We start from the raw sequence: 26486 nt of genomic DNA, 5'->3' as shown, positions 1-26486 counted from the left end.
TACCTGTTGCCTCATCATACAGTTCATCTAGCTGACACTTTGTAATTGCAGCCAATCTTTGCATCTGTCCGTGTCAAGCCCTAACTGTCCATCATAGCCAAACTATAGTCAGCCAAAAGAACATCGTCTGGAAAGGTTTCTGCACAAGTCCACTGTTCTCTGAAGTTTTATCCAACATATTTACTGCACTGCGCCAAAACAGTAACATAAAATGAAAATAGGATGGTTAATTACCTTTTAGTTTCCTCAACACAAAGCTGCTACTGCAGCCAAGTGCACAACTCTGTGGATAAAAGATTAGATGAAATCATGTCTGAAATTCTGAAAGAGACTGAGATTAAAAAGATGAGAGTGACCTGTGCCATAGAAAGGGAAAGATGGCTCCATTATTGTTGTTCTTTGTGAGGGTTTGTTGAGCTGGACTTTACCCGGTCCCTCACCGAGAGATCTGCTGATGGTGACCCTACCAGCAGCATAAAGTCACCAACAACATAACTTCTAGGACACACAAAGGCTTCTACCACAATAAGGTGGCAGCCTAGGAGGGTTCATCCACATTGTCTTTCCTTTTTTTTCCATTTGAATTCTCTTTCAGCATGAGGGTGGCAAAAATATTTGGTATTTTCTTGTGTTGCTGAAACAGCACTTTCCACAGCTCACCACGCCTGATATTATTAGCCATGCTTCTGTCTCTGAGAAAGTCTCTTTGGCTGTAACCCAGTCTTTGACCATGCTGCGGTGCACTAGTATTTATGCGCAGGACTTGTCAAGTTGTGATGCACACCCAAAAATAAAGCAACCCCAAAAACCCATGTGTAATTTAAGCCCTGCCTGCACTTCATAAAACAGCCTCTGACCAAGTATTCCTATTTTTTTTTTTCTAAGAAAAAAAAAATTTCCACCAGTTTGGATCTTGATACCATTGAACTGAATCAGAAAGTCTGACTGGAGAGACATGATGACTAAATTGATTTAAAAGGAAACAAAAACAAATGCAGCTTATATTCATAGCAAAATAATTTATAGTCAGGACACGACAACGTGTCAAAGACATGAAATCTAGAACAATCTTTGAAGTTACTACATGTAAGAATTAATCTAAAAATGATAAAAGGAAAGCTAAAGCTACGTTTCTCTTGCCAAGTCTCAACAGGGATTCCTGGAGGAAAAACATTGGAAGTAATACATCAGACTCTGTGGGTGAACTTATCTTAACATCATTTCTCATCAGAAGATGAGAGATGATGCTATTTATAAATTCAAATCAACACTGTCTTCATGCAGAGGGGGATGATGCAGTTTCCCCACATCGCATGGTGAGAAAACAGAATTTTTCTACATGTATTTAAACACAATTATAATCAGTTATCATGGCATTGCTGATTAAAAAAAAAGGCGTAACACAAGGGGGCCTAAAGTTAGCTCACTAATTCATTAATCCTGCCACATGAGACGTTAGCTGATTGTATTCAAATCTTAACTCTGAGGGCTTGCAGTGAAATAAACAAACAATAGGAAATGTACATACATAATTAGAATAAAAACCAAGAGAGAGAGGAGCACTATATATCAGCACAAAATTTAAATTTTCAACAGAATCACATAATCACACATGTTTCAGGAATCACCACTGTCTTTTTAGGATTATCCATTTGGGATCATAAACTGCAACGTGTTTCATTCAACATATCATTTAACATGAAAGAGGTCAGTTTTAATATGTTTCCATCTGAAAAAGAAAAAAAATCTGATCAACTGGCAGAAGAATCAACTCACATTACAAGTGTGGCTTAAATCCCTGTTGTTCAGTCTAGATGTTTATTCTACAAGAATTGCTTCACTCTCGTTAAGAAGGATTTTCATTTTCAGACAGTGGTTAAATAACATATAAATAATAAATTTCTGCTTAATTTTAGTTCTGAAGGATTCATCAGAGACAAGAGTTCTTTGTTCTGATGATGACAACAGGGATGCTTCATCAAAATCAGCCTCTTGCTCATCTGATGAAACTGCACAACAGTTAATTAAATGTTTCTGATGGAGGATTTATTGCATGGGCCACCGGGATGGCTTTCCTCTCATGTGATGAGTCTGGTAGTTGAAAACATTTTTTACCTCATTATGTCGTCCTTTTTCTACATGTCTTTAAATGACATTTGCAAAGTGTCACAGGGTTCTTTAAATTTCCCATTATCTGATGGCAACACCGTGGTTCCATTGAGGTGGTTTATTTACAGCTTCTCCCAAGTGCAGCAGTATGTACAGTGATCCCAAGCAATATGTACAATGTTTACAATATTTACAGTTTCTCACCATACGTTCTCAACAATGTCAAAGCTCTGCAACACAATCCAACCTACTCGCCACACTGATCAAGTCAGAATGATCTCCTTTTAAACCTTAAGCTCTTCCCCTAATAGTGAGTTAGGGAATAAGTCTAAGATATTATATCTGTTTATAAACTCATATAGCTGAATAAAAACAACTTTTGTATCATTTTACTAAGAAACTGCAAGTTGGATACAGGTCTGTAGTTATCAAGAATGTTGGGATCCAGATTACTCTTCTTCCCAATTATCAGGGAAAATAAAGTTTTTCTTAAATGACAGTTGTTCTGCATAACAACTAGACATACCAACACAATACAGAATGGATATACATCTTAACACCCCAACATCATGATACTCGACATTATACAGAGAGAAATAAACATGATAACACACTGTAATGCAACGTTTTAGTACAGCATGTGACGCTGACATCACTGCTGCATTGTGGCACGCATCCGCGTCTTATTCGCGGACGTGGCCTTGGTTCACACAAATGACCAACCAACATGGGGACACACGGTAAGTCAACAGCACATTCGGTAACCAGACTGTTAAGTATGTGTCCATAAAAACCTAAATACTGCAACTCTAGGTGGAATGTCGGAAATGCGGCTGCTAAACAATCCATTCCTGTTCGTACTTTTTTCATGCCAAAAAAAGTCCAAGTTGTGAGTATTTCATTTTCATTCTACAGTCATTTAGCAGACGCTTTTATCCGAAGCAACTTCCATATGAGTGAGAACAACACAAGCAAAAAATCAAACAGTAGAGGACATTGTAGGAAGGTGCTAGTGGACTGTCCAGTTGGACGTATCTTTATATTTGGTATAATTGTATATCTAATCACACATTCTGTATAACTTGAAGAACATAATCTATTTTCTTAAGTTATTGTGATAAGTCATTGGCTATTTATAATAAAGTCAGATCGCTTTGGACAATGGTTCAGGGATAAACACAAAGAAAAGCCGCATGAATCAGGTGTTACACTGCAAAAATCAGTCAGTTCATGCACAATGATTATTTATCTGTAGGCTGTTTTACATGGGGACTTTTACCCCATTTGGTTTAAAATCATCCCGATTTAAGATGTCAGGGCAGCAGTTTACATGGGACATATATAAGATGAATGGTCTTGTTTGACCTGCTTAGAAAGATGCTTACATGACAGGATGGACAGTTCTGCAAACTGACCATCCCAGTTGTTTGGGATTTTGCAACAGCTGCTTGATACTCGTGTGCTTCTAGGGCAAACAGTGAAGAGGAAAAGGTGTAGAGGCAGAGTTTGAATTAAAAACAAACTTTCTGCCACTATTGAATTTTTTTTATCCCTGTGATCTTCCCAAGTGAGGAAAAGTTACTAGTTGCACATTTCTGTCTTGTCAGATAACTAGACAACTTCCTGATTTTGTGTAGACATGATACCATTACTGGTTTAGGAAAGGTAATATTTTACCCCTGTGAAAATGAATTAAAATCCTTTCGGTTTGACACTTTTCATACGGAATGAGATGTCTACATTGGTTATTTTCATTCAGATAATGTTTTAAACAATTACAATCGTGTATTTTGCTCCATGTAAACGTAGCTCATGTTACAAAACCTTAGAAGATATCAACCTCTTCTGCAATCACAGGTTCATGTGCCCTCCCTTCTCTTCTGCTGGAGGCATCGGCTGCAACTTGATTACACCCAGTGCAACTTCTTACAAAGTGGAGTTACATTTCTCTGTATGTATGGTTTCTGTCTGCTGCAGATGTTTTCCTTATAATTTACAGAGTTAAGGTAAGTTGTACAAAAATTAAATAAGATACAATTGGTTGGAGCAACTGCTGTTCAATATTTACATGCTCCCACCTGCTCAAATGATGAAAAACAACAAATCATGTTACCATGGTTATGCGTAAATCTAACATACCAGGTGACTATAGTAGGATTCACACTGATCAAATTAAAGATTGGATGTGGCAAAAATATTTTTAGCTTGATAAAAGTAAAACAGTTTTTGGTGCCAAGGAAGAATAAGGGATTCCACTTCAAACAGCTAAGTTCAAAACCAACAACAACAAAGCCCAGAAATCTACATGGACTTGATCCTGAATTTTTCCAGATACATGAAGATAGCTGTGAAGTTGGCCTTTTATCACCACAAGAACATAAGAACATGAGGATTAAAGACTGCTGTCTCAGCAGGATTTAGAAAAAGCTGTCCATGCATGTACTTTTAGTAGGTTAGACTACTGGAACACTGTCTGTACAGTACTCCCTAAAAAAGTCCATCAGAAGGCTGCATTTTCAGTCCTCACAAAGACCAAGAGCCACATCTACTAAGATTCCGATTTATGAGTAGTAATTTGCATGTGCATTTTAGAATTTTGTCTGTGGGGTTTCACCATATTGGTTAAAAACTCCCACAATTCTGTGCACTGTTTACCTCATTTCGGCACTGGCTGACATCTTTATTAATTCTTTTAATATCCGTCTTACTCAGAATTTCTGATGAGTATTTCAGCTCATCATCTCCCCCCCCCAAGTTGTGTGCTCGGTTGCAGCAGCAGCTTTGTAAAAAGAAAATTAACTAGTGGATTATCATTCTCCATTTCCATCTTGGTGAAGCTTAGCAAATACATTAGATAAACACATCACAGAGAACAGTGGACTTGTGCAGAATCTTTTCCAGGTTATATAGTTTTGGCTGGCGGAGATTTGGATAGATGGTGTCAGCCAGATGAACTGGATTATCTTCGAACAGGTGTAGTAACACCTGATGGTTTATGTACAAACATTAACTAGCTACAGATGCTACAAATACATCATTTTAAAAGCAGCAGTAACAATGTGGTTGACAGCCGACTGCACATTTTAGGACATTGCTTTTCTCCACCAGGTTGTGATAGTTTTTAACATAACATATTAGAGAGAAACCTAAAAGTGTAGAAGTAAACAGTAAATGGGATTCCGCAAAGTGATTGACAATCCTGTGCTGATATCACGTTTGCATACTCTACAGGAACAGAAAGTCTTTTACAAAACCATAAAAAGCAGCAAATTAAAGGCTCCTTATCTGTGCCACTGTGATATTTTGTAAAATGTTTGAAAGAAGTAGCAGGAGAACTTATTTGTGTATCATTTCTCAGCTTTATTCTCTCTTCTTCTTTTCACTTAACAACTCGGTCATTGTTGCATACACTTCTATAGCACCCTCTCTTGAGCTCCTCCTTATAACAAGAAAAACAGACAGCACACAAAAAAAAGGTTGTTGTCCACAGAAATATTTAAATAAAGCACTGACTTATTAATGCTCTTCCTTTAATTTACAAAACCTCAGAAAAATACATTAAATATAACATAAAGTGGATTACTTTTGGAGCTGCCTCTAAGAGTCTCACGTGAGTGTGTTGAGGATAGCTCAAAGGCTTTCTTCACATAAACATTAGTGCACATACAAACTGTAAACAAATTCTGGAAGACAAAAAATCCCAGCAGTTCAACTTTTGGGATTTTGGAAAACATAACAATGACAAATACATTCTCTTCACTGTCTGTTCATGATGTTTCACATTTGAAATCACCATTGGGACATCATCATGCTAACACATCATCTAACCTCAAAACTTGATGTTTTAACCCAACCTTGTTTAACCACAGTGTAACTTCATAGTTCAAAGGCCCCAGTGTGAGTGTTGGCATGTCACTCTGTGGTTGCTATGTCAACAGATTTAAATACATTACCAGCCCTCATTGAGCTCTTTGAAGGAGATGGAGACAGAATCAGAACAACAAACTGCCTTCCACAAGCACACATTTGGTTTTAGCCCCAGTAGTCTAACAAATGAATTATTTCCTTCACCTAATTCAGTGTACAACAAAATCCATAGATGCAGTCTGGGTATTTCACCTTCACTTCGACACACACCAGCAAAATGACGACTTAGAAACACCTAATTATCACTTCTATAGTTTCCCTTAGCAATGTGTTTGATTTTACAGTCCAATAAATAAGTAGCACACTCGTTGAATGTGCAATTAAACAAAATTTTATGTTGAGAAAACGAAACCCATCAAGTAACTTCACGGCATCTGACTTAATTGTAAAGTTCTCTTAAGTTGTTTTGTAATTTTATTGTGCATCATTGCGATCCCACAGGGTTGTCAAAAGAGGATGTCAACAATAGCCATATATTTTGTAATTGTAAATTGTTTAATATTGATTAGCTTTGATTTGTAAAGAATTCAACTACATTGTTGACATGTTTTACATGCAAACCCATCTTGCTCATAAAGCATGCAGCAATTTCTTTCCATTTTACCAAGAGCCACTTTTCTGCCAAAGTACACAAAACAAATTAAGTTGCTCCCAGTCAGCACAGCAGCTCTTCTTTTTAGTTGAAAGTTAAACTCTTTCCAGAAATACTGTTCAGCACTTCTCATTCATATATAAAAATCCATATATAAAAACAGAAAATGAGTCTGTAATGTTAAAGTACTATAAATTAAATAAAAGATTTATAATTGAATTGTTCATTCATATGAGGTTATAGATTGCATTATATTGACCTTTTCTCTCATTCACCTGTCAAAAGCCAGCTTATCTAAGCCAATTGATTAATGCGTTGCTGTGGTGATGGCAGTAATGAAGAGCTATAACAGTGATTTAACTTGCCGAACTATGAATACGTTTATACAAAAATAAACCAGTTGGCATTAAAATTCTAACCCGTGGTATAAGTTTATATAAATGACTCTCAGTGAGTTAAGGTTCCATGAAAGGCTTGAAACTTCCTGCTTGTCAGAAGTGCAGAAATCCTTTATGTGTGGTGTGGAACTTATTCAAGAACCAAAGATAAATTTCAACTTACCTTCTGCAATTACCTTCGAATGACTGATAAACTACATAGATGTTCTTAGCCTCCGTGACGGAGGTGGGCAGTTCCTACCATCGCCATTTTGGCAGAGGCATGCGTGTCGTCTCGCCCGGAAAATACATATATGGGCAAAGATGTGGAGCTGAGAGAGGGGGCTGTGAGCGTCATGGTGGATGATTGACATCAAGCGAACTCTGAGCTGCCTGTAGCTAAGAGCTAACCGAGCTAACCCGTAGATAACAGGAGCTAACCAGCTAATGGATGTAAGCGGGCTAAAGCTAAGTCACGTTGTTAACCAGCTAAAAACCGTGGTTGTTCTACGTTCTTCTGACTTGAGATCGGGTACCTGTCAATCAAAAGGTCACGCCCCTAAATATGCCGAATTTCGAGATTAAATGACTTTTAAACGGGCGAGTTAGAAATAAATTCACTTCCCCCACAGTTGTCATGAAGGTAAAACTGACTTATTCACTGAAAATAGATTTTTGAACCAGGCTGTAAACATGTTTATTTCTGCCCGTGAAGTTGGCCTTTTTAACATGGGACTCTATGGGGATTTGCTCTGTTTTGCAGCCCCTAGCGGATGAGGGGGAAAATGCAATTTTATGCACTTCCGCATAGGCTTCACTTTTAACCAGCAGAGGCTCCGTCCATCTTTTATATAAGGTCTATGAACAGAACCAAGAACCAGTTAACCTCTTTTGTCCAAGAAGCATTTACACAACTTCAAACAAACTGTACTATCTGTAGAAGTGCAAACGCTGCTTTGTAAAGTGGGCCAAATGGCACCAGAATGAATTTTTCCTTTGAAAAGTAATGGTAAAAAGATGATGTGCGAACAGTGAGAAAGCCTTGCTCTGACTAAAGACTGGCTAGAGTGATGGACCTTTGCTTAAAACCATCTTTATGAGATTTATCAAACAAGGAAAATGTTTATGTAGTCTGAAACACAAAACTGTTAAGTTATTGCTCTCTAATATATAAAAACTATTATTATTATTCAAACTGTGGAATATTAACAATATAAAACTAACATTTTTTTAAAATAAAAATGATCACTTAATGATAAAATACTTGCCTTTTGTCCCTCATAAATGATCCATGAGTGCACAACACAACACAAACTTGCCGAAACTGATCAAACTGCATCTGCTTTCATATTCATACGCATATTGTGTTTTTATATATTAGAGAGCAAATAAGTAAATTAAGAGTTGGTTAAATAAAGTCCATTTTTTATTTATAACTTTATCCTAGATTAAATAAAATGATCTTGAACATTTACAAGCTAACTGTCATTGTGCATTGCTTTTACACTTGTTCAAGTCCCTTTGGTGTAAAGCACATATAAAACAGCTGGTGTTGCATCCAACAGCATATGACTGAAACTTTATTTACATACTTAAAACTAAACAAGCAGAAAATGAATTTTATAGAAAACACAGTCACAAATTGTAGTGTAGTCACAATTATGTAGTTGTGCTTTAATTATGTAGAGGTGATATTAATGGACTTGCATGTCCATACTGTCAGCTACTGTGAAATAAGATTTGGCCAGTTTTTCTATTTGTTTTTCCTTTTCTTTCTTACATTAGCAGCTATGTTGCATCATTTGATCCCATTTGCAGATGACTCCACAGTATGGGAATCTGGGTTAGCTTAGTTGATAACCAGCGCTATAGGACTGTTTAGTGCAGTTTACATTGTTTGGATTCTGGAAGCTGATTCTCTTTAAGATAAGCTTGACATTTTTAACCTTTTTCATATTAAAGGCCCCCAGACTTTTCTGAATGGATACGTGAAGAGCATTCCATTAGGAACTCGGGCTTGGGCATTCCATTAGGAACTCGGGCTTGGCATGTCAAAATGTTCAGCAACAAACTAAGAAAGCAGATTGAGCTATGCATCAGCTGTGGCTTCCTTACAGAGAAACAGAGCAACTTCTTTACCTGCTTTGAGATGACTCACTGAGTGACTAAGAATATTTTGCTTCCAACCTGAGTCAATCCTTATTGTCAACACAGATGATGTCAGGAGAATGCTCTGCAGCATGAAGCCCCAGAAAGCTTCTGGTCTTGACAATACATAAAGGAAGGGAAGAGAAAAGGGAAAGGAGATTGGTTGGATTGGGTTGTAAAAGTAAAATTAAGGAATTTTATATATATATATATATATATATATATATATATATATATATATATATATATATATAATGTGTATATTGGTTCCTTTGTGTTTTTTTACATTCACTGAAACTGACAGGACAGTTCTCTATTTTCTTCTCGTTTACCATCACAAAAATGTATTTTCCAAACCTAAAATCTTCAGCAGATCACAGTTACAGAGACTCAGTACTTGCATGCCACAAATTTTTTAGCATCCTACCCTCTTGCAGATATTACATGCTCCACATGCTTGCCCTTCCAGAGTGCTGAAGTTCTCACAGTGCTAGTATAGAATTAAATTGCCTTCCATTGTACAACTATGTAATGTAAGTCAAGGCATTAAATTAACATCAAGCACATAATGTCTTTCCTTCTTCAAATTCTTTAAAAAATGTCTACGTTTCACCAAAAATCCATTACCTTTAATTATGAAAGAGAAAAAAATAAAATCAAGTGTAGCATTTTTGCTTTGTCAACAAACACTTTCAGTAGAGGATATAAGCTGTTATTCTGATCAGCAACTTTTATTATTTCCTTGTTTAATGTTTTGCTCATTTAATCTCCAAATGCAGATTGATGCTACAGCTCTAAAATTTTTGAGATTCAGCGGATTATTTTCATAAAATGGAATACTCTGGCAAGATTTAGTTCAGCCTTATTGTTCCAAATCATAGCTTGCAGCCCTTGGACAGGTTTCTTATGGGATGCTTCTAAATCTATAGGCAATTAATCTTTGCTGTCAGGGCTCCTGGCTTCAGAACAACCTCCCCAAAAGCTGACTAAATCTGTCTTATGCTGGTAGCTTTTCCTCAAATTCAGCATGTGCAAGTTCTCGTTTGCAATATGTGTCTTTTTGGCTCTCTTTAGTTCATGTGGATGGAAAAATATGGAATATACAAGAATAAAACTAGGGTTGATGAGCAATAAAAAAAGTTTCCATTTAAGTACACAACAACAGCAAGTAGATTTGAAAGTATAAAGAAAAAGCTTCCATAACAGCAGTAATGTTATCCATGATAGCAAAACATTATAGCCAGATGAAGGAAAGTAAAATTTGTATCATTGGATTTTTTGCATCATAAGAATACCAGAGTTCCAGAACAATGAATGATTATGTGATTCTTCTGCACCTTTAAACTGCCACATATTGCAGTGCATGATTTTGTTGGCATGAAAGATATTCAGTTCAATACATAGTCAATGAATGAGGTCATTTGCCATGGAAAAGTTAAGAAAATTAATAATGTTTACTACTATAACATGAAGGCTTCCACATTAGTTAAATCACTAAATTAATTTCTGCAGCCCCTCCTCAACCATCTGTGTGTTGTATTGTTTGTGATGCTGTACTGAAAACAATTTAAATCATCCGACTTCTGTGCTACAGATAATGCATTTTGTTTTTTCTTTAACTAACAGAACCCCCCCAAACTGGACTATATTTGTCCACATATTTCATGCATACAACACATCAAACACACACACACACACACACATGCAAGGCATCAGCATATTTTGGGGCTGATACTCACCATCTACATGCTACATGGACACGTTCAGTATTTGACTTTGCAGCAATTTACCAGAAAACAGCTGCTCAATTAAGCACATAGATTCTTTAATCATCAGTTGCTATGGTTCCCTGAGGATCTAACACCCGTGTTCCATATGTTTCAAAAGAGTTGCACGCTTTATTTAGATTCAATGCCGATGTGCCCGCTGTCAGTTTAGATGCATGTGCATTTGTTTGTCCTTGCCTTTGTGAGTGTGTGTGTCCCAACCTGCTTGTGGCTGTGTCTGGTGTTATTCAAGATGTTGCAAATTTATCCATTAAAGGAAACTAATGGGCATATTACTGTTTGTCAAATATGGCACCATTCATTGCTTCTTGAAATCAATGCTACATAGCCACCAGGCAAGCATGCAAAAGTTCTACACTAAATGTCAATCAGACTTTTAATCATGTGAAAAGTAAAAGAATTTAAGCTGAGGTTTTTATTAAAATCTTTTCTATAAACTAACAGAGATAAAACCAAAAAGGGTGAGTCTTGGCAGCTCTAGAAGGGGAAGAGTGGTGCATAATAATCAAATGAATGGCTCGATAACAGGCTTTTGGAGAGCTGAAACACATGCAGATGAGAATTTCAGCCATTTGATTCAGGTGTGTTGGTGAAAGAATGCATAGTAAAGTTGCAAAAGGACAGTACCAGTAGCTCTCAAGGATGAGACTTGGGCACTCCAGGTCTCGAAGATTGCTCAGGACAAAGCTGACCCTCATCACAAGTTTGCCCTGCCTCCTCCTGTGCCTCTAAGTGGACCCACCTTTAAAACAGTTCAGTTTATAGTGAAGTGAACAACAGATACCTGTAGCCCTCCACATTTACCATTTTTCAGTCCCTGGATGTTTAGTATCGCAGGATGGACAGTAATTTCCTCTTCCTGTAATCAGTCACCATCTCCTTTACCTTTCCAGTATTGATGAATGTGGTGGAACAGATTTGCACTTCTCTTCTTCCTCCCCACTTTGCACACAACAGGTGTTACCTGTTGGTAGTAATTGCTGGGCGGAGCAGACAGCCCTACACTTGGGCAGGTGTTTGCTCCTCAGCATGCGTCCTTGATCCGTTCAACTGCATGTCGCCAGTAGGCGTGGTCGTTTCTGTCAAGTGTCTCAGATCGTTTGTAATATAAGTACCATTTCTTGCATGTGGACAGCTAAGGGTTTTGTTTTCTGGTTGTAACACATGCTCTATTTTTCTGCAGTAAAGCTGTTTGTTGGCCTTACATCGAACGGTCTCACTTTTTAAGTTAGCTATATTGCCTGATTCGAGCCGCAGTAATCTGGCATCAGGCCGAATTCTCCTTCCCATTGATCCTCCACCGCCGTAGTATCTGGCTGCGGTTCCTTACCTCCATCTCAGTGGGAGAGGTTGTCCTTTGCTTACCAGTAGGACACCAGCATTCATAGTGGGACCACATATTGTATATTTAATCATGAACTAACCTGCATGAGTTTGTGTTTTATAGGCATGCTGATTGGCTGTGCATTACGATGCGTTCTACTCTGTCGCTTCAGGATGTTCTGCCGCTTGTCTTGTATTTGTTTGACACAGTCTTACAAGACCACATTGTGTTTGTCCCAGTGGTTTAGTTCAACGCATCAGTCATCCCCTGTTCCAGTTCTGGTAGCTGATAACCAATCAGCTTCAGACCCCATCTCCACAGTAAGTTGGGCTAGTGCTGGTTGTACCACAAATGTAACCTTTGCTTTAATGGACCCATAAGGTTTTAATCTTTGTATTTTGACTCAATGTGTTCTTGTGGATTATTGGTTTTCTTCGAGTTCCTTTTTGCATGTGTTTTTTTAGCTGGTTGTTTCTGTTGAACACACGGGTCAAGTAGTAATAGATTTTTATAGCTGAGGGTGTTATTGTCTATTTTCACAGACATTGCGTACTACATTTTCTACTTAAATCCATCTGCTGTCCAGGTATATTGCTTTGAACCTGTGGCCTTCTTAAATTTAGTGGGGGGTGAAATTCTGCAAGTAGGGATTGTCAGAAATTTAGCTTAGATTCTCACCACATCATGCTTGTTGATTACATACCTGCCAAAGTCCATGATGTACATCAGGTCATTCTGTTATGATGCCTAACAAGCAGTGGTATCAGAAAACATCTGCAGATAACAGCTGCTGGCATTCTAACCAAATGTAAGCGTAGATCTTTTGCATCTTAACTATCGAAACTACAGCTGTCTAATCAAATTTTTACAACACAATCTGTGTAACATGCCCTTTCGTTTGCAAGTTATTCACACTTAAAGCATTATTGAACAGAGACATGAAGACCTAATAACAACTTTTACAAATCTTATTAGTGGCCACAAAAAAAGAACTAATGGAGATGAGCTACACACTTGAATGAATAAACTAATTGTTTTGTGGAACTAAATAATCACGTGGTCAAATATAAAAGACTTTGTAGTATCCCAGCTTGAACAAAGAATGATAATTGTCTCCCAGTTCTGCTGGGTTACACCAGCTCTGCACCCACACTGAAAACTCATTTACAAAGTATAAAAGCTCTCATCAATTTGTCAGGTTTTTTTTTATTTTATTTTATTTTATTTTTTAAATAATTTATTCATTCATTTACAGTTTAGAATACAGATTTTAATGACATCAGTATACTTCCTTTGGTCATATGTGGTTTCTAAAAACATTAAAAATCCATTTTCCAGCTGTGTGTCACTAAGAAAACAAATTAAGCTGAAGTCTTCATTATGTACTGTGAAGGAATTTTTTTTTTTTTCAGGCACTTTGAAAATGTCTGTCACGTCCTTTAAGCAAACCACACAAACTAAAGACTAAACAACGTTTTATCTAATGATTTCTCCAAAATAAAAAAATATATATGTTTTTCGATTATGTCTCTGTAAGATTATTAACTTAAGGCAGAAAATTGTCTGATACTGTAATAGTCATTTTTAACTACTTTTATCTTTATGAGATGCAAATATGTAGCCTTAGTGACAATCACCTCACATTTGAGGTTAATGTATTCTTTATTGTACCAAACACTAAGCACTGGGCCCCTACTGTGATTTAAGTGATTTCATGCTGAGATTAAAGAATTTTTCCATCTCCGTAGGGATACAAGATTTACATTTCTAATCTGGTGATAATTCTGTTAAGACTAAAATGTTTTGTCACGCTTAGAGCTCAAAATATGAACATGCAAGAGACATTTGTTCCTCTCTAAAACCACAGACACAATCCTGTGGTAGACATGCAGACCAGGCTAATAGATCTTTCCCCTTATTTTGCTTGACAAGCTACAACAGCAGACCCCAAATCATGGAAGTAATTTGATACATAGGTAAAAATTCAGTATTGGAGATAGACAACCTTTTTAATTATTTCTCAGCAGATCGACACACAGCCCCCACCTGAGTCTAATTAAACAATTTAATTTTATGCAGAAAAACCACATTGTTAGAAAGTGGCCTTTCTATGAACTGGTAATGGATGCATGTATAGGTCAGGGGTGCATAAAGTCAGTTCTCAAAGGCCACTGCCCTGCAGGCTTTCAATGTACCCATTTTCTAACACACCTGGCTTCCATTAAATGCATCCAACAGCCAATGAACTTCTGTATAATGAGTGATCAGTTTGAGTGTCATTCATACTTGGGAATGATAAGCTACATGTGTAACCACAGCTCCCCTGGGTCTGTCCCACCACCATCAAACATTGATACACATTAATAGTCGGGGGGAAAGTGCTCATTAGTTATTAGGCTAAGATCAGGTTATTTTCCGATTTGTAGCTGTTCAGAAAATGAAGTGATGGCTGGATATAAAAGGCATGAACCCCTATGCGTAAAGATGAACAATGGCTTATCTGGCAATGCTGGAGGACGTGTTGCATGGAAGACTCCAAAGTGAGCAAGTTTCTAGAGACCAGCAGGACAGAATGGCTCATTAATCTGTTCTAACTGCCCTATGCCGTGCTCCCAGGCCTAAGTGATTATTCGGTCTTAATGTTACAGGTCCGGTCTAGGGTACGAGCCCATAACAGAGTTATCCTGTAAAAAACCTGAGAAATAATGAGACAGGTGGCGGTACTTCCTTCTAGTGCAGCTTCACTCAGCCGAATGAGGAAACGGCGCAAAACTAGACGGTTGGATGAGAAGCAGCACATGAGAAGCAAAGCGACACACTGCCCTCTGCTGGTGACAGCAATTAATAGCTTGAATCTACCAAACTTTTTATTCTATAACTTGTTTATCAAACAATTTAAACAAATCAAAATAAAACCAAAGTGTGACCACACATTGTATGCGTCGCATTAACATTACAGAGACCATCCAACACGATGATGTTGTGCCAGTTGTTCTGCAAGCGCTGACATCATTGTGTTTTCTGGCAACTGGAACCTTCAAGAGAGAACTAGCTGATAGGTTGGGGACATCACAGCAATCTTTCAGCTTTATTCTACGAGGCGTGCTAGAAGGTATCATTTGTTTGCCGCAATTGTACATAAATGTTTCTTACACTGTAGGTGAACAGGCAAACAAAAAAAAAAAAAAAAATCACAATTTTTTTAGCAATGTCCACTTTCCCTGTGAGGTCAGCATGAGCTGCCACACAGTAAGCTTAAATAACTGGGTGCACACACTTATATTGTCAATATATTGTTAACTTATATTGTCACCTTGTCAATTTGGTTTATTTAGTCACCTTGTCAATTTGCTTTGCTTTCAGTTAATACACTTTCCTTTTGAGTTGCCAGTTCCTGTTTGGAGTTTCCAAGCCTGCCAAAGAAAAGAGTCCTGGCTGCACTGGAGCTCCTTAAATCAGGCTGAGGCCTAATTGGGCAATACCATCTTTTTTTATAGGAGGGAAGTGTAGGGGGGGTTTAGGTTCTTCTATTGATTGTTTGTCAGGTGTGTTTTGCATTATTTAGGAATTTCAGATTATTTAGTTTATTGTCGGAACAGTTTATATGTAACACTTTTTGATAAGTTAAGTTAATGTTACAGTTGGTATAGAGAATTGTATTGTCTCCCCCCTTTTGTGTCAAAATGGCCTGATCAGCCAGTGTATATATGCATCCCTTATGTGTCAGTTAGGTAGGTCAGTTAGTGTTTGAGTTCCCTATGTCAAGGCCTCGGTTGACGTTTGTTTTCTTTGACCTCTTTTACAGGCCCAAAGTTATTGCACTAAAAGATTTATTTTGTTATTTTTGTTAGATAAATGTAGGAATTATATTTTTCAAAAAAAAAATTTATTGTGCTTCTCTGGTTATTTCAGCTCAGTCCCTTACATTCCCTAAAGTAGTCTCTATTGACTGCACTCATGTTGCGATAAGGGCACCAAGTGAAAATAAATCTTCTTTCATTAATGGCAAGCATTTTTATTCTCCAAAACATCCAAATTATATGTGATGCAAACATGTTGCTCACCCATGCAGTGGCTCATTGGCCTGTCTGCTCATGCTTCATTTATTCTGAGAAACAGCACTGTGGGATGCTGACTTGAGGCCGAAGCTGTGCAGGATGGCTGACAGATAGGTCAGGATTAGTGTAAAAATTACAATTACATACGAATATAGTACCTAACCTCTTTTCTAACCTTGCAGGTGGCAGTCCTCTAATGGTAGCTGCTCATTCCTTTTCCCAACCCGCAGAGCGCAAAGGAACACAGCTGCAGTGTTTGCCACAGCCAGACATGCTATGATGGAGCAAGCCTGCTGAAGGACAGGTAACAATGCTTTGGTGCCACAGAAGGGAGCTTATGTTACACACTTGCAAACTTGTCCAAGTTAGTGAAGGCATGGGTTATTATTAAACATTTGCTTTAGGGTAACCACAACCATTACTGATTACAGAATAAAGCAAAGCTGCAATAGATTTAATTTAGAGTTTCTAAATATGCAGTCTCACATGTTTCCCATTCACTATTCAGAACTCCCATTAAGTATCAAGACACAAAATGAATTTGTCTAGAGGGCTCAAAAACACAAACAATACACATTTAAAACAGAAATACATTATCATTGCATATGCTGCTTAGTACACATTAACATAACAAAATTACAAAGTAATGAAGTGCACAATGATATCAAAGTAACAAAGTGTGCAAGGGAAACCACACTGCTGTTCCTCTGTAAAGCTAGCACACCTGGTGCTACTTAGCAAGTTACAAGCTAGCCAACTTTTTCTTGTGAGACATCAACTCACCAGTGCAAAGAAACTTAGTTGGCAAAACTTTCTGTCTGTGTTCTACTTTCAGGCTGGAAGAACAACTGGTACACTGCCCCTTTAAAGTTTAACATAACACATTTTTTTAATATAAAAGTAAAAAGAACATGTGTTAACTAAACTTAATATTGGGATATTATCTTATCATGAGGTTAGCTGTGTTTCTGTCGTCACAATGTGGCTGCTTTGGTTCCTCTAACCTTCACCAGTGCAACCAAACTGCAAGTAAAGGCCAGAAACATGAAACCTCACTGGCCAAGGTGAAATTAACTATTGGCTTTGCTGCCAGTTACAAAATAAGCAGCTTTTGCACAATTTTATCTCCACTGAGGAAGTTATGTTACCTTTTCTGTCTTTGAGCAACATCAGACAATAATTACTGGGTGGATTTTTGTGATTTTTTTTTTTTTTTTTTTTTCTGGGAATGGGTTTTAGTTTAGCTTTGATTCCATCAGTTTTTGGAGTGATCTGGACACTGTATACAGGACTTTTTAAAAGGATTCTTCACTATATAAGTGGAAATGAGCTGCTTGGTGGAAGTTTGCACTCAGTTTCATGGCGTGGCATTTGTGTGCTGTCTGTAGTTCTAGTTTCCTGTTCTATTTTGTAGTTTTTCTCTCTTGTGTATTTGGTTTACCTTCCCTTTTCTGTTCATTATTTCACCTGGTGTCATTTAGTTCATTCTATCCACCTTGTTGTGTTTTCTATGTAAATATACAACTTGTTTTCTGTTGTCACCTGCCAGTTCATTGTTTGTTCTCTCCTCTGTTGTCCTTCAGTCTGTTAGATTAAGCGCCTCAGCATGCTTCATCCTGCTAAGGGTTCTGTGCTTCATGACGATCAGTGTTTTTCATTTTATCTCCAGAACTAGTTGTATTTTTTAACTTAAATCTTTTTTCTATTTATTGATTAATAACTACAATAAACCGAGAAATTGTTGGGGTTTTATCACACAAATTCCCTCTTATTTACCTATTCAAGCACCTTTTTCTATGTTTGGGTTGCATGCGTTATTTGGGCCATTTTCCCTCTGGAGAGAAACACTTGTACACCTCATCAACTGTGTGTCATTATGCTTCAGCACCTCAGAAAACTGCATTTCCTCCTCATCCACACAGTTCTCCCCATCCTCTGCTTGTGAATAAATAAACCATGTTGAGTGAGAATATTTTTTTTCAGGTATGTGTTCAATTTATCTTGCCAAGTCTTGAAATCATTGATCACAGGACCTTTTCCGAGACTGTCACTTTAATTTATGTCCTTGGACAGCATGATAATTTAATTTTACAGGCGGCATGAAGCTTTCACAAGCTGTAGTTTATTAATCTTTTATGTATTTATTTATTTTTTTATTTTATTTTTTTTTTGTTTGTTTTTTTTTTTTTTTTAAATTTTGTTTTTTGAAGTACCATTTTACTTTGTCATCGGGGGGCCTATAAGTAACCCTGGGAGACAAAGACCCTCTAATGTCAGAGAGGTGACAACACTGCCTTGGGATTGCCACACAATAAATATGACTTTCAGGAGACAGACACCACACACCGGTGCTGTTCACAACATCTGAGCCTTTTAAAAATGTCCTCTACACCTGATACGCCACCACATCCTCAAAACCCTAAACGCTTTCATTAGCGCCAGTGGTTATTTACTCAAGATCAAACATGTTGTGAAATAGATTTTGAATTCCTGAAGATGGAGATAACTGTTGGGATATTTCAGTATGTTGTTGTAAAAAGTCAGTTTGAGCTGAGAACATCATGATGTGAAGTGACTTTTGATTACAGGCAGATGAACTGTGGTTCATGGTGGGGTGTCTAACACCAGACATCATGCATCAGAAGAGAAACACTGCAGGTACATGGAACACTGAAGACTTGAATGCCAGCATCTCAGATCTTTATCCACTCATGATCCCCTGACTGATGCTGTATGCTGTACATCCTATCATGACTGATCTGGTTGTGGTTATACCGGAGGATGTCAGGGCAGGATGGGGCTGCTTTTGTAGACTATTGTGGTTTAATTGTTTAACAGTAATCAATTTATTTGGTTTTATATTTTAAAAGTTCATGTTGCACACTTGGTAAGAAACCATTTAAAGCTGTAAGTTTAACTAACTGCTTTCTTGCTTGTATAAAAAAAATTAACACAAAAAAAACAAACACTGCATTGCTGTGGGTGCCCCACCTCTTGGGAGTCGAGCCATGGTGGCCCCCCAGGAGCTGTGGTGAGCGCCCCTTATTTTCACTTCTGAAAGTGAGCAACCCTAAATATTCTAGGGATTCAAAGAGCACAGAAGCACAAAAGTACTATTCTGAACATGTAGCCACCACCAGAAATATGGCATACCTTCGTACCTTACACCCTCATTCACCTGAGACTGCACACCAGCATGATGACACACTTGCAATGCCTGCACAATGGAATTGGGTACACCTAATACCAAGTCAAACAAGGCCTAACTGTAAGAGCTTTCTGCAGCAGTTATGGATCACATTCCCCCCTTACAAATTAGTGGCATGGGAAACCACATGACTAGCAGGTTCTATAACCACTAGCACCCATCAGCATGGGACAAACTCACCACATCAACAGCTGTTACTATGTATGCTGGTGTGTTTTTATTCATATAAGACAAAAAGACGTGTATTGTAACTAAAAAGGCATTTCTAAAAAGGCAACCCCCCCCTTCCACACCATCCCCCAAAGTTGGGTCATAAACTGCACAACTTAATTGTATGCATCCTTTGATTTATTGATGCAGGCATGAATAATTGAAAGGTGAGTGAGAGTGCAGGATGACGAAAGTGGATTTGTTTAGTGGTGTGGAAATGTAGACAGGGAAACGGATAATGTAAGGAATGGCACAGTCAAGGCTGATTAATGCACGTGTTACTGAAAAGAGGCTTGTCAAGTGCAGCAGAACACAGAGAGCAAAAGATGAGAAAGGAGGGGACAGAAATTACATTGTCAGTGAACTGTTTGAGGTGTTAATAATTCCATTAATTAATTACATAAATGACACATGAAAGAGAATGAAATAAAAAGAAAATTTGTACTAAAAAGGGAAGTCTCATTTGAGACAGACAGAACAAGGAAGAGGACAAGGATACAAGAAAAAAAGACTGTTTGGAGTTGTCAGCAGGACAGAGGAGGGTGGAAGCACGGAGGATGGAGAGGAGGAAGTAAAATGAAGACAAATTAAACATAGGTAAGCAATAGCAGCGACAGCAAAATAAGGTCAATGGCAAAAGACTGAAAAATTAGAAAAAGACTGTCAATGGGAGCATAATAGGGTGGAGAAAGACAGAATTAAGGAGCATAATAAAGGATTGAGTCAGCAGCTGTACTAATTGTACTAACTGTGTAATTCTTTTCATTTTAGTGCCATGCTGCAGAAAGACAGGAAGAAGAAACCGTCAAGAATAGAAAGTTGATAAATGAGTTGCCTTTCAATTGTACTTCTCATTTCCTTTCTCAATGTCACTGTCCTTAAGATTACATTAGATGAAGAGATTTGTATAGATGCAGGCTTTCTGTGTTTTACCTGCATACTGTGATCGACATAAAGGGAATAAACTCCACAAAGTTCTGTTTAACAATCAATATTGATGTAATGTGAAGACAATTACATTACAATTTAACACTACTAAGGTACTATAGCCTATCTAGACTGGTTTGTCAAAAAATGCGGTGAGAACAATTTTAAGGTCAAACATAGCAGACAAAGCCTTCACATTCAAATTTCTCAGCCTGGATTCCAGTCGCCTCTAGAACATGCAGCAGAATTAATTTCAGTAATCTATTTGACTCTCTTCTCTTCGTTTTAGAAGTTTGACAAAAGAAAACCTGGATTATTTGCCAAATCTGCGGTCGGTTGCACACTAGATCTTGTATATCCTACATTAAATCCTGTTGATTAGAGTAAGACTAAAAATGCACTGGAATGATTCTTGATTAGCATTTGGCTGTCAATCAACAGGACAAAATGCAACCACAAGATAATGACAAATTTCTATAGCAGTAGTTACAGAAGGTGTTGAATAAATTTAATTAAAATAATGTTATTTCCCTCAGGCAGCTTTACTCCTCGAAGGGCTTCTGCCTTATTTGACTGTCATAAAGCAAATGAACTGATTTATAGTGATATGTTCCTCTGATGTTTAAATATGTAGTTGTATGTATATTGCTTGTTAATTATTGAGTGATTTGTTATCAGAGCAACAATTCTCAGTTAAAACGCGTCTGTCAGCAGTCACTTAAGTTCTGTAGTTTCCCTGTTATCTATTTCCCATCCCATAGCATTCATTTCCAGTGTGATGACAAATTAATTATGAAACTGATTAGTTATGAAAGTATACTGTATATAAAGGCTTGCATTTGAGGCTGATAACATGCATAATAAAGTCTTTCTTTCTGTCTTTCTCCCTCTGAGACTGTCTATAAATCTAGCAGGTTTTGACAAATAAAATATATACAATATGTGATATACATACATAAATACATATATATTTTACCATGAAATATATTTTTGTATCTTTCAAACCAGGACACATATTTGAGATTGTTTTTATAAACCTTGGTAATGAAGGGATGGACCTTCTATTTTATTTTTTGCACTTTACTTTCCCCCCTGCTGCTCTTCAGATGAAATAAATAATGCAGCTTCATAAAATCTGTGTAAATTAGCTGGATAAAGCTCACAAAATGTTATAATGCATCACTTGGAACATTTTGCTCTCTCCTTTTTTATCATTACATATCTTATGTGTGGCTTAAACATATGCCAGTGCAAGCTCCTGATCTTCAGCTGTTTTCTGCATCTGATATCACCTTGCCCACGGCTCAGCTTGTGGCTCCCTCTTAAGCAGGTGTACAATCACACAGTTTGATGGACAGCCAAGCTGTCAGATGACTATCAGCAAGGTCAATCATGCTATCAGTCTTTCTTTTCTTGGCAGATGAATGATCAGATGGGTTTAAAAGAACCCATTGGCTTGCCATAGGTTAAACAGAGTAGCAATGCGGCGTTAACGCAGCAGAGGTCTGATCAGTGTTGACAGCAGTCATGAGGCCAGTTGGCTTTAGGACAGCATAATTTCATTTAACTTTATTTGAAAAGGCATCACCACTCTTCCATAAAACAGATATGATGGTTGATTTCACCTTCATGATTCTGATCTGATAGCCTACTGCCAAAAATAAGGGAAGAACTCCCTTTTTTTATTGAATACATATGCACAGACTAACTTCGTTAGCATTTATTGCATTACATAATCTTTGCTTATTCTCTTCATAAAAGTGCTGAGGTATTACTTTTCCACTACTTTGAAACTAAATTGCAAAAGAAACAGAAAGGGAAACATACCCTAAGGATGCCATCTAAGATCAGTAATAAGGTATGTACAGGTAACTCAGTATCATAACACCCCAGCAGCCTCCTCATTAATTCAGGTAATTGTGGAACAACCTGGAAGAACTGGAAAAACAGAGCATGTAGTTTTTTTGTAGTGACTACTCTATATGGCTTCAACTTACTTTATGCTGTTAAATCATTAGGGTCCTCGCCACACGAAGTATGGCAGGGCCCTATTGTTATTATTCTCATTTTAATCACTGGAAGATAAGAAGTGAGTACATTTCACAGATTGTAATGCATGTAAACAATTCTAATAAAGTATAAACAGCAGAAAAAAGAGCTCAAAAATATGTTAAACAGGTCTGTTTCACTTTGTAAAGTTGACTGTACACTTAAAATTATTTACATTTGATTCACATCACTGCAGTCCAAACATCCTCCAGCTACTGTTTCATTTAATTGTAAATGTACTTGTACTTATATAGCGCTTTTCCAGTCATGCCACCCACTCAAAGCGCTTTACATTACTTGTACAGTACAAATATAAGATTTACTTGTTATCAATCCAAAGCACCGGATAGACTTTTACAATGTGGAATTACATGCTGATTATTTCATGCAGATGCTCTAAACTTTCCAGCACATGAAATTATTCATTTTAAATACTGTGGATCTAACTCTGACTGATACCAAACTTTTTAGAATACAGTTACTCGTCTTGTAAGACAAGATAAAAAGATTAATAGAAAACCACAGAAAAAGAAAAAAACAGCAAACCTTAAAAAGAGAGAAAGAGATCAGGCTAAAATTAATTTCTTTGATGACAAAAGAACACCCAGAATTGGATTTGAAATGTTCACGACGCACAAATCAGTTATCTTTTCTGTCTTTGCCCCCACAATGCTCATCTGCTTGTCTTTGCATTTATCTCCCAATACGACATTTATCTCCCTTTTTTTCTTTACATCCCACGCAGATAGTTATTTCATATCCACCTCTTCTTGTCTGATGTTATTTCATTCTCCCTTCTGTGCCTTTCACCCTATTTCCCTCCTAGCTTACTTGCATGTTCTGTATCCACCCCCTTTGTGTCTCTTTTTATCTTCAGTTTTTTTTGCCCAGATCTTCTTATCATTGCTCATTTTGTCCCATGTTTTTAAACTTTTTCCTTCTGTCTCTTCAAACCTCTGCTTTTCTCCCCTAATCCCCTATTTTCACTCCTCCTTTTGTGCTTTTTTGCCCACTAGCTCGTTTTCCCTCCCTGTTTATTATCTAAAATCTATTACTGTCCTCTAGTGTTTAAAAAATGAACCACAACAAAACTATTTATGAATAAAGAACTCTCCTTTTTCAGACCCTTATTCAAGAACAAAACTTGAAGTCAGCAGTACCTGTTGATGATTTTATAAAATACATAAAACATGGTTTTATTGACTTTAAACCTTTAAAAGCCAGTAGAAAAGAAATAGATAATAAATTTAAAAAAAAAAAAGTAAACCTAATCTTCTGTTTCTTCTTGCAATACTTGTTCTGGCCAAAAGGGGATCAAGCAAACGGCTCTGCTTCATTGCCTTGCATTGGTGATATGTTAACACGCATCTACATCACTACTTGGGGGGCATTGAAACAGATGGAGGGACCTATTTGATGGTGGACTCAAACAAAGTGATAAAATCATTCTTTTTTTTTCATACAAACTGATTTCTGTGTTGCTGATGTTGCCTCACAGCATCAACTAGCACTTAGCTTATACATAGCATCATCTTTATGTTGGACCTGACTGCCATCCAAAATGTTTTACTCTTGTCACATGAGAGTGATGCAAAGATACACACAGTGCATGAACAAACCCTTAGCTTGCAAAAGCGTTATAAAAGTGTTGTGAAAGCATTGCCAAGGGCTGCAAAAGCATTGCATGAGCATCACAGAAGCGTTGTGGAGGCGACATGGAGACAGCTGATTTTCAATAAAACACTGAAGACTTTAAATTGCATTATAACTTGAAACATCAACATTTTGTCTTAGCTTTAAGCCATTAGATGAATGTGTCACCTTATACCTGACACCATGAATGACATGTATCTTAGATGTGGAAAGTCACACCATTATGTGCAAGACCACACATCCATATTGACTACAAATAACGTTTGACCAAGTGAGACTGGTCAAATAACCTTTTTGGTTTATTGTTCTCTCTAAATGCCCATAAGTACCCCAACTATCACACAATGTTGCAATCCCTGCATGTCTGAATGAACTGGAGAATCCAGCCATAGCAGAAACACTCTGCTTTGAAATGCTTCTGGTGTTACAGGGTTCCAGACGGAAAGCTTGGTGTAGCTGCTCAGCAGCACTTTTGCAATGCTTCCAGGATTGGTGGAACAAAGGTATGAGGCAAGTTAAAATACAGGTGGAAAGTAGTCCCAAATATTAAGGTTTTTTGTACAATACCCTGCAAGGAGTCATTTCAGTTTGTTCTGACAGCTGTTTTAAACTGTGTTGGAGCCATTTCCACATAAAAGGGAGTATTTATTTTCAGTTTTTACAATAACTGCTGGTATACTGTCTTTTTCTTTTTCCTACATGTTTACAAAAAATAAAGTACCTGTGTTGAGTCTCACACAAAAGATCTCAGAGCACACACCCTTTTGAATTAAAATATATTCCACAAGACATATCCCAATAATTCACTTGATGTGTAGCACATATATTGGTCTTGTTCATGCGGTTTCTCTTGTAAAATATATGTTCTTGGAGCTTGTTGCTACATTGTCATCAACTGTATTGTATTATAATCAGTTTTCATATTAGAAGCTATGTAAGAGCAAAACCATGGGGTTTTACTTAATGTTCTGTTTGATAAGTTTACAGCCATATACATTTGTTTATGATTAAAAATACTCAAAGCAATTTTCACACAGCAGCCACAGCAAATCAGTTAAAATAAAATATATTTATGAAGTCCCTGCTGTTCCATTTTGGTCATTCATGCTGACCAAACAGAGATGGATTAGTGCCACATCAGTGTGTACAGACAGAACACTGATAGCAAGAGTAGCATGTTACGCCACATCACACCCTACTTAACACACGCACCAGTTAGCTAAACTTGGTTAAACCCATGTATTAAATGTAAAAATAAACAGTGGAGATACACTTTTTTATTGAGTTTAATTCATCCATCTTTTGAAAAGGCTTACTAAGTAAAAGTTATTTTCTTTCATTTTATTTTTTAATGATGAGCAGGCTATGTGGTTAATATCCTAATCAAAAGAGATACTGGGTGAGGTTTAAAGAAACCTAGCAGAAGCACAATGACAATCAAAATACTTCAGTACAGACAAACGGCAGTGGATATCAACAACATATTTGAATATATGTATCAGGCAGGACTCACCGAGTAAGTCATAAAAAGATATTTAACGGTGTGAGTAAAGCTCAACAAACTGGAAGGATTAAGTACTGACAGCTCAGTCACCAGAATAAAACTTTTTTTATCTTGTTTTTCTTCATATCAAACATACACACATGAAAACTAGCTCAACATTTCTCAGAAAAGACTCTCATCAGTCACAAGCGAGGATCCTATCATGCACAAATATGTGCCAAATCTACCAAAAACGGCATTAGTTCTTCTTTGAATAACCACCACAGACTGATGCCTTTATTGAGCATACTTTGACATTCATTGATTCATGCATGTTTCCGTGCCAAAATATCTTTTTTTTTTTTTTTTTTTTGCCTGAGTTTTATCAGTGAAGCAACACCAGTTTTAAAAGAAAAATGTTTTGGAGCAGTGGTGAGGACCCAAATGCAGACCAGGAGGCAGGATGCAGAACAAACATGTTTAAAATAACTTGGCTGGGCAAAATGAAGAGGACAAGAAAACTAGATTAGGGGCACAATGAACTGGCAAGTGGTATTTATACACAGAAAACACAACAAGGCACATGTGGTATGGACAAGCTAAAAGAAACAGGTGAACAAATGAACAGAATACA

This window comes from Telmatherina bonti (assembly GCF_933228915.1).
Source record: "Telmatherina bonti genome assembly, chromosome: 9".
Classification (NCBI taxonomy): Eukaryota; Metazoa; Chordata; class Actinopteri; order Atheriniformes; family Telmatherinidae; genus Telmatherina; species Telmatherina bonti.
The sequence above is the reverse complement of the archived record's forward strand: the minus strand, read 5'-3'. Positions refer to the sequence as shown.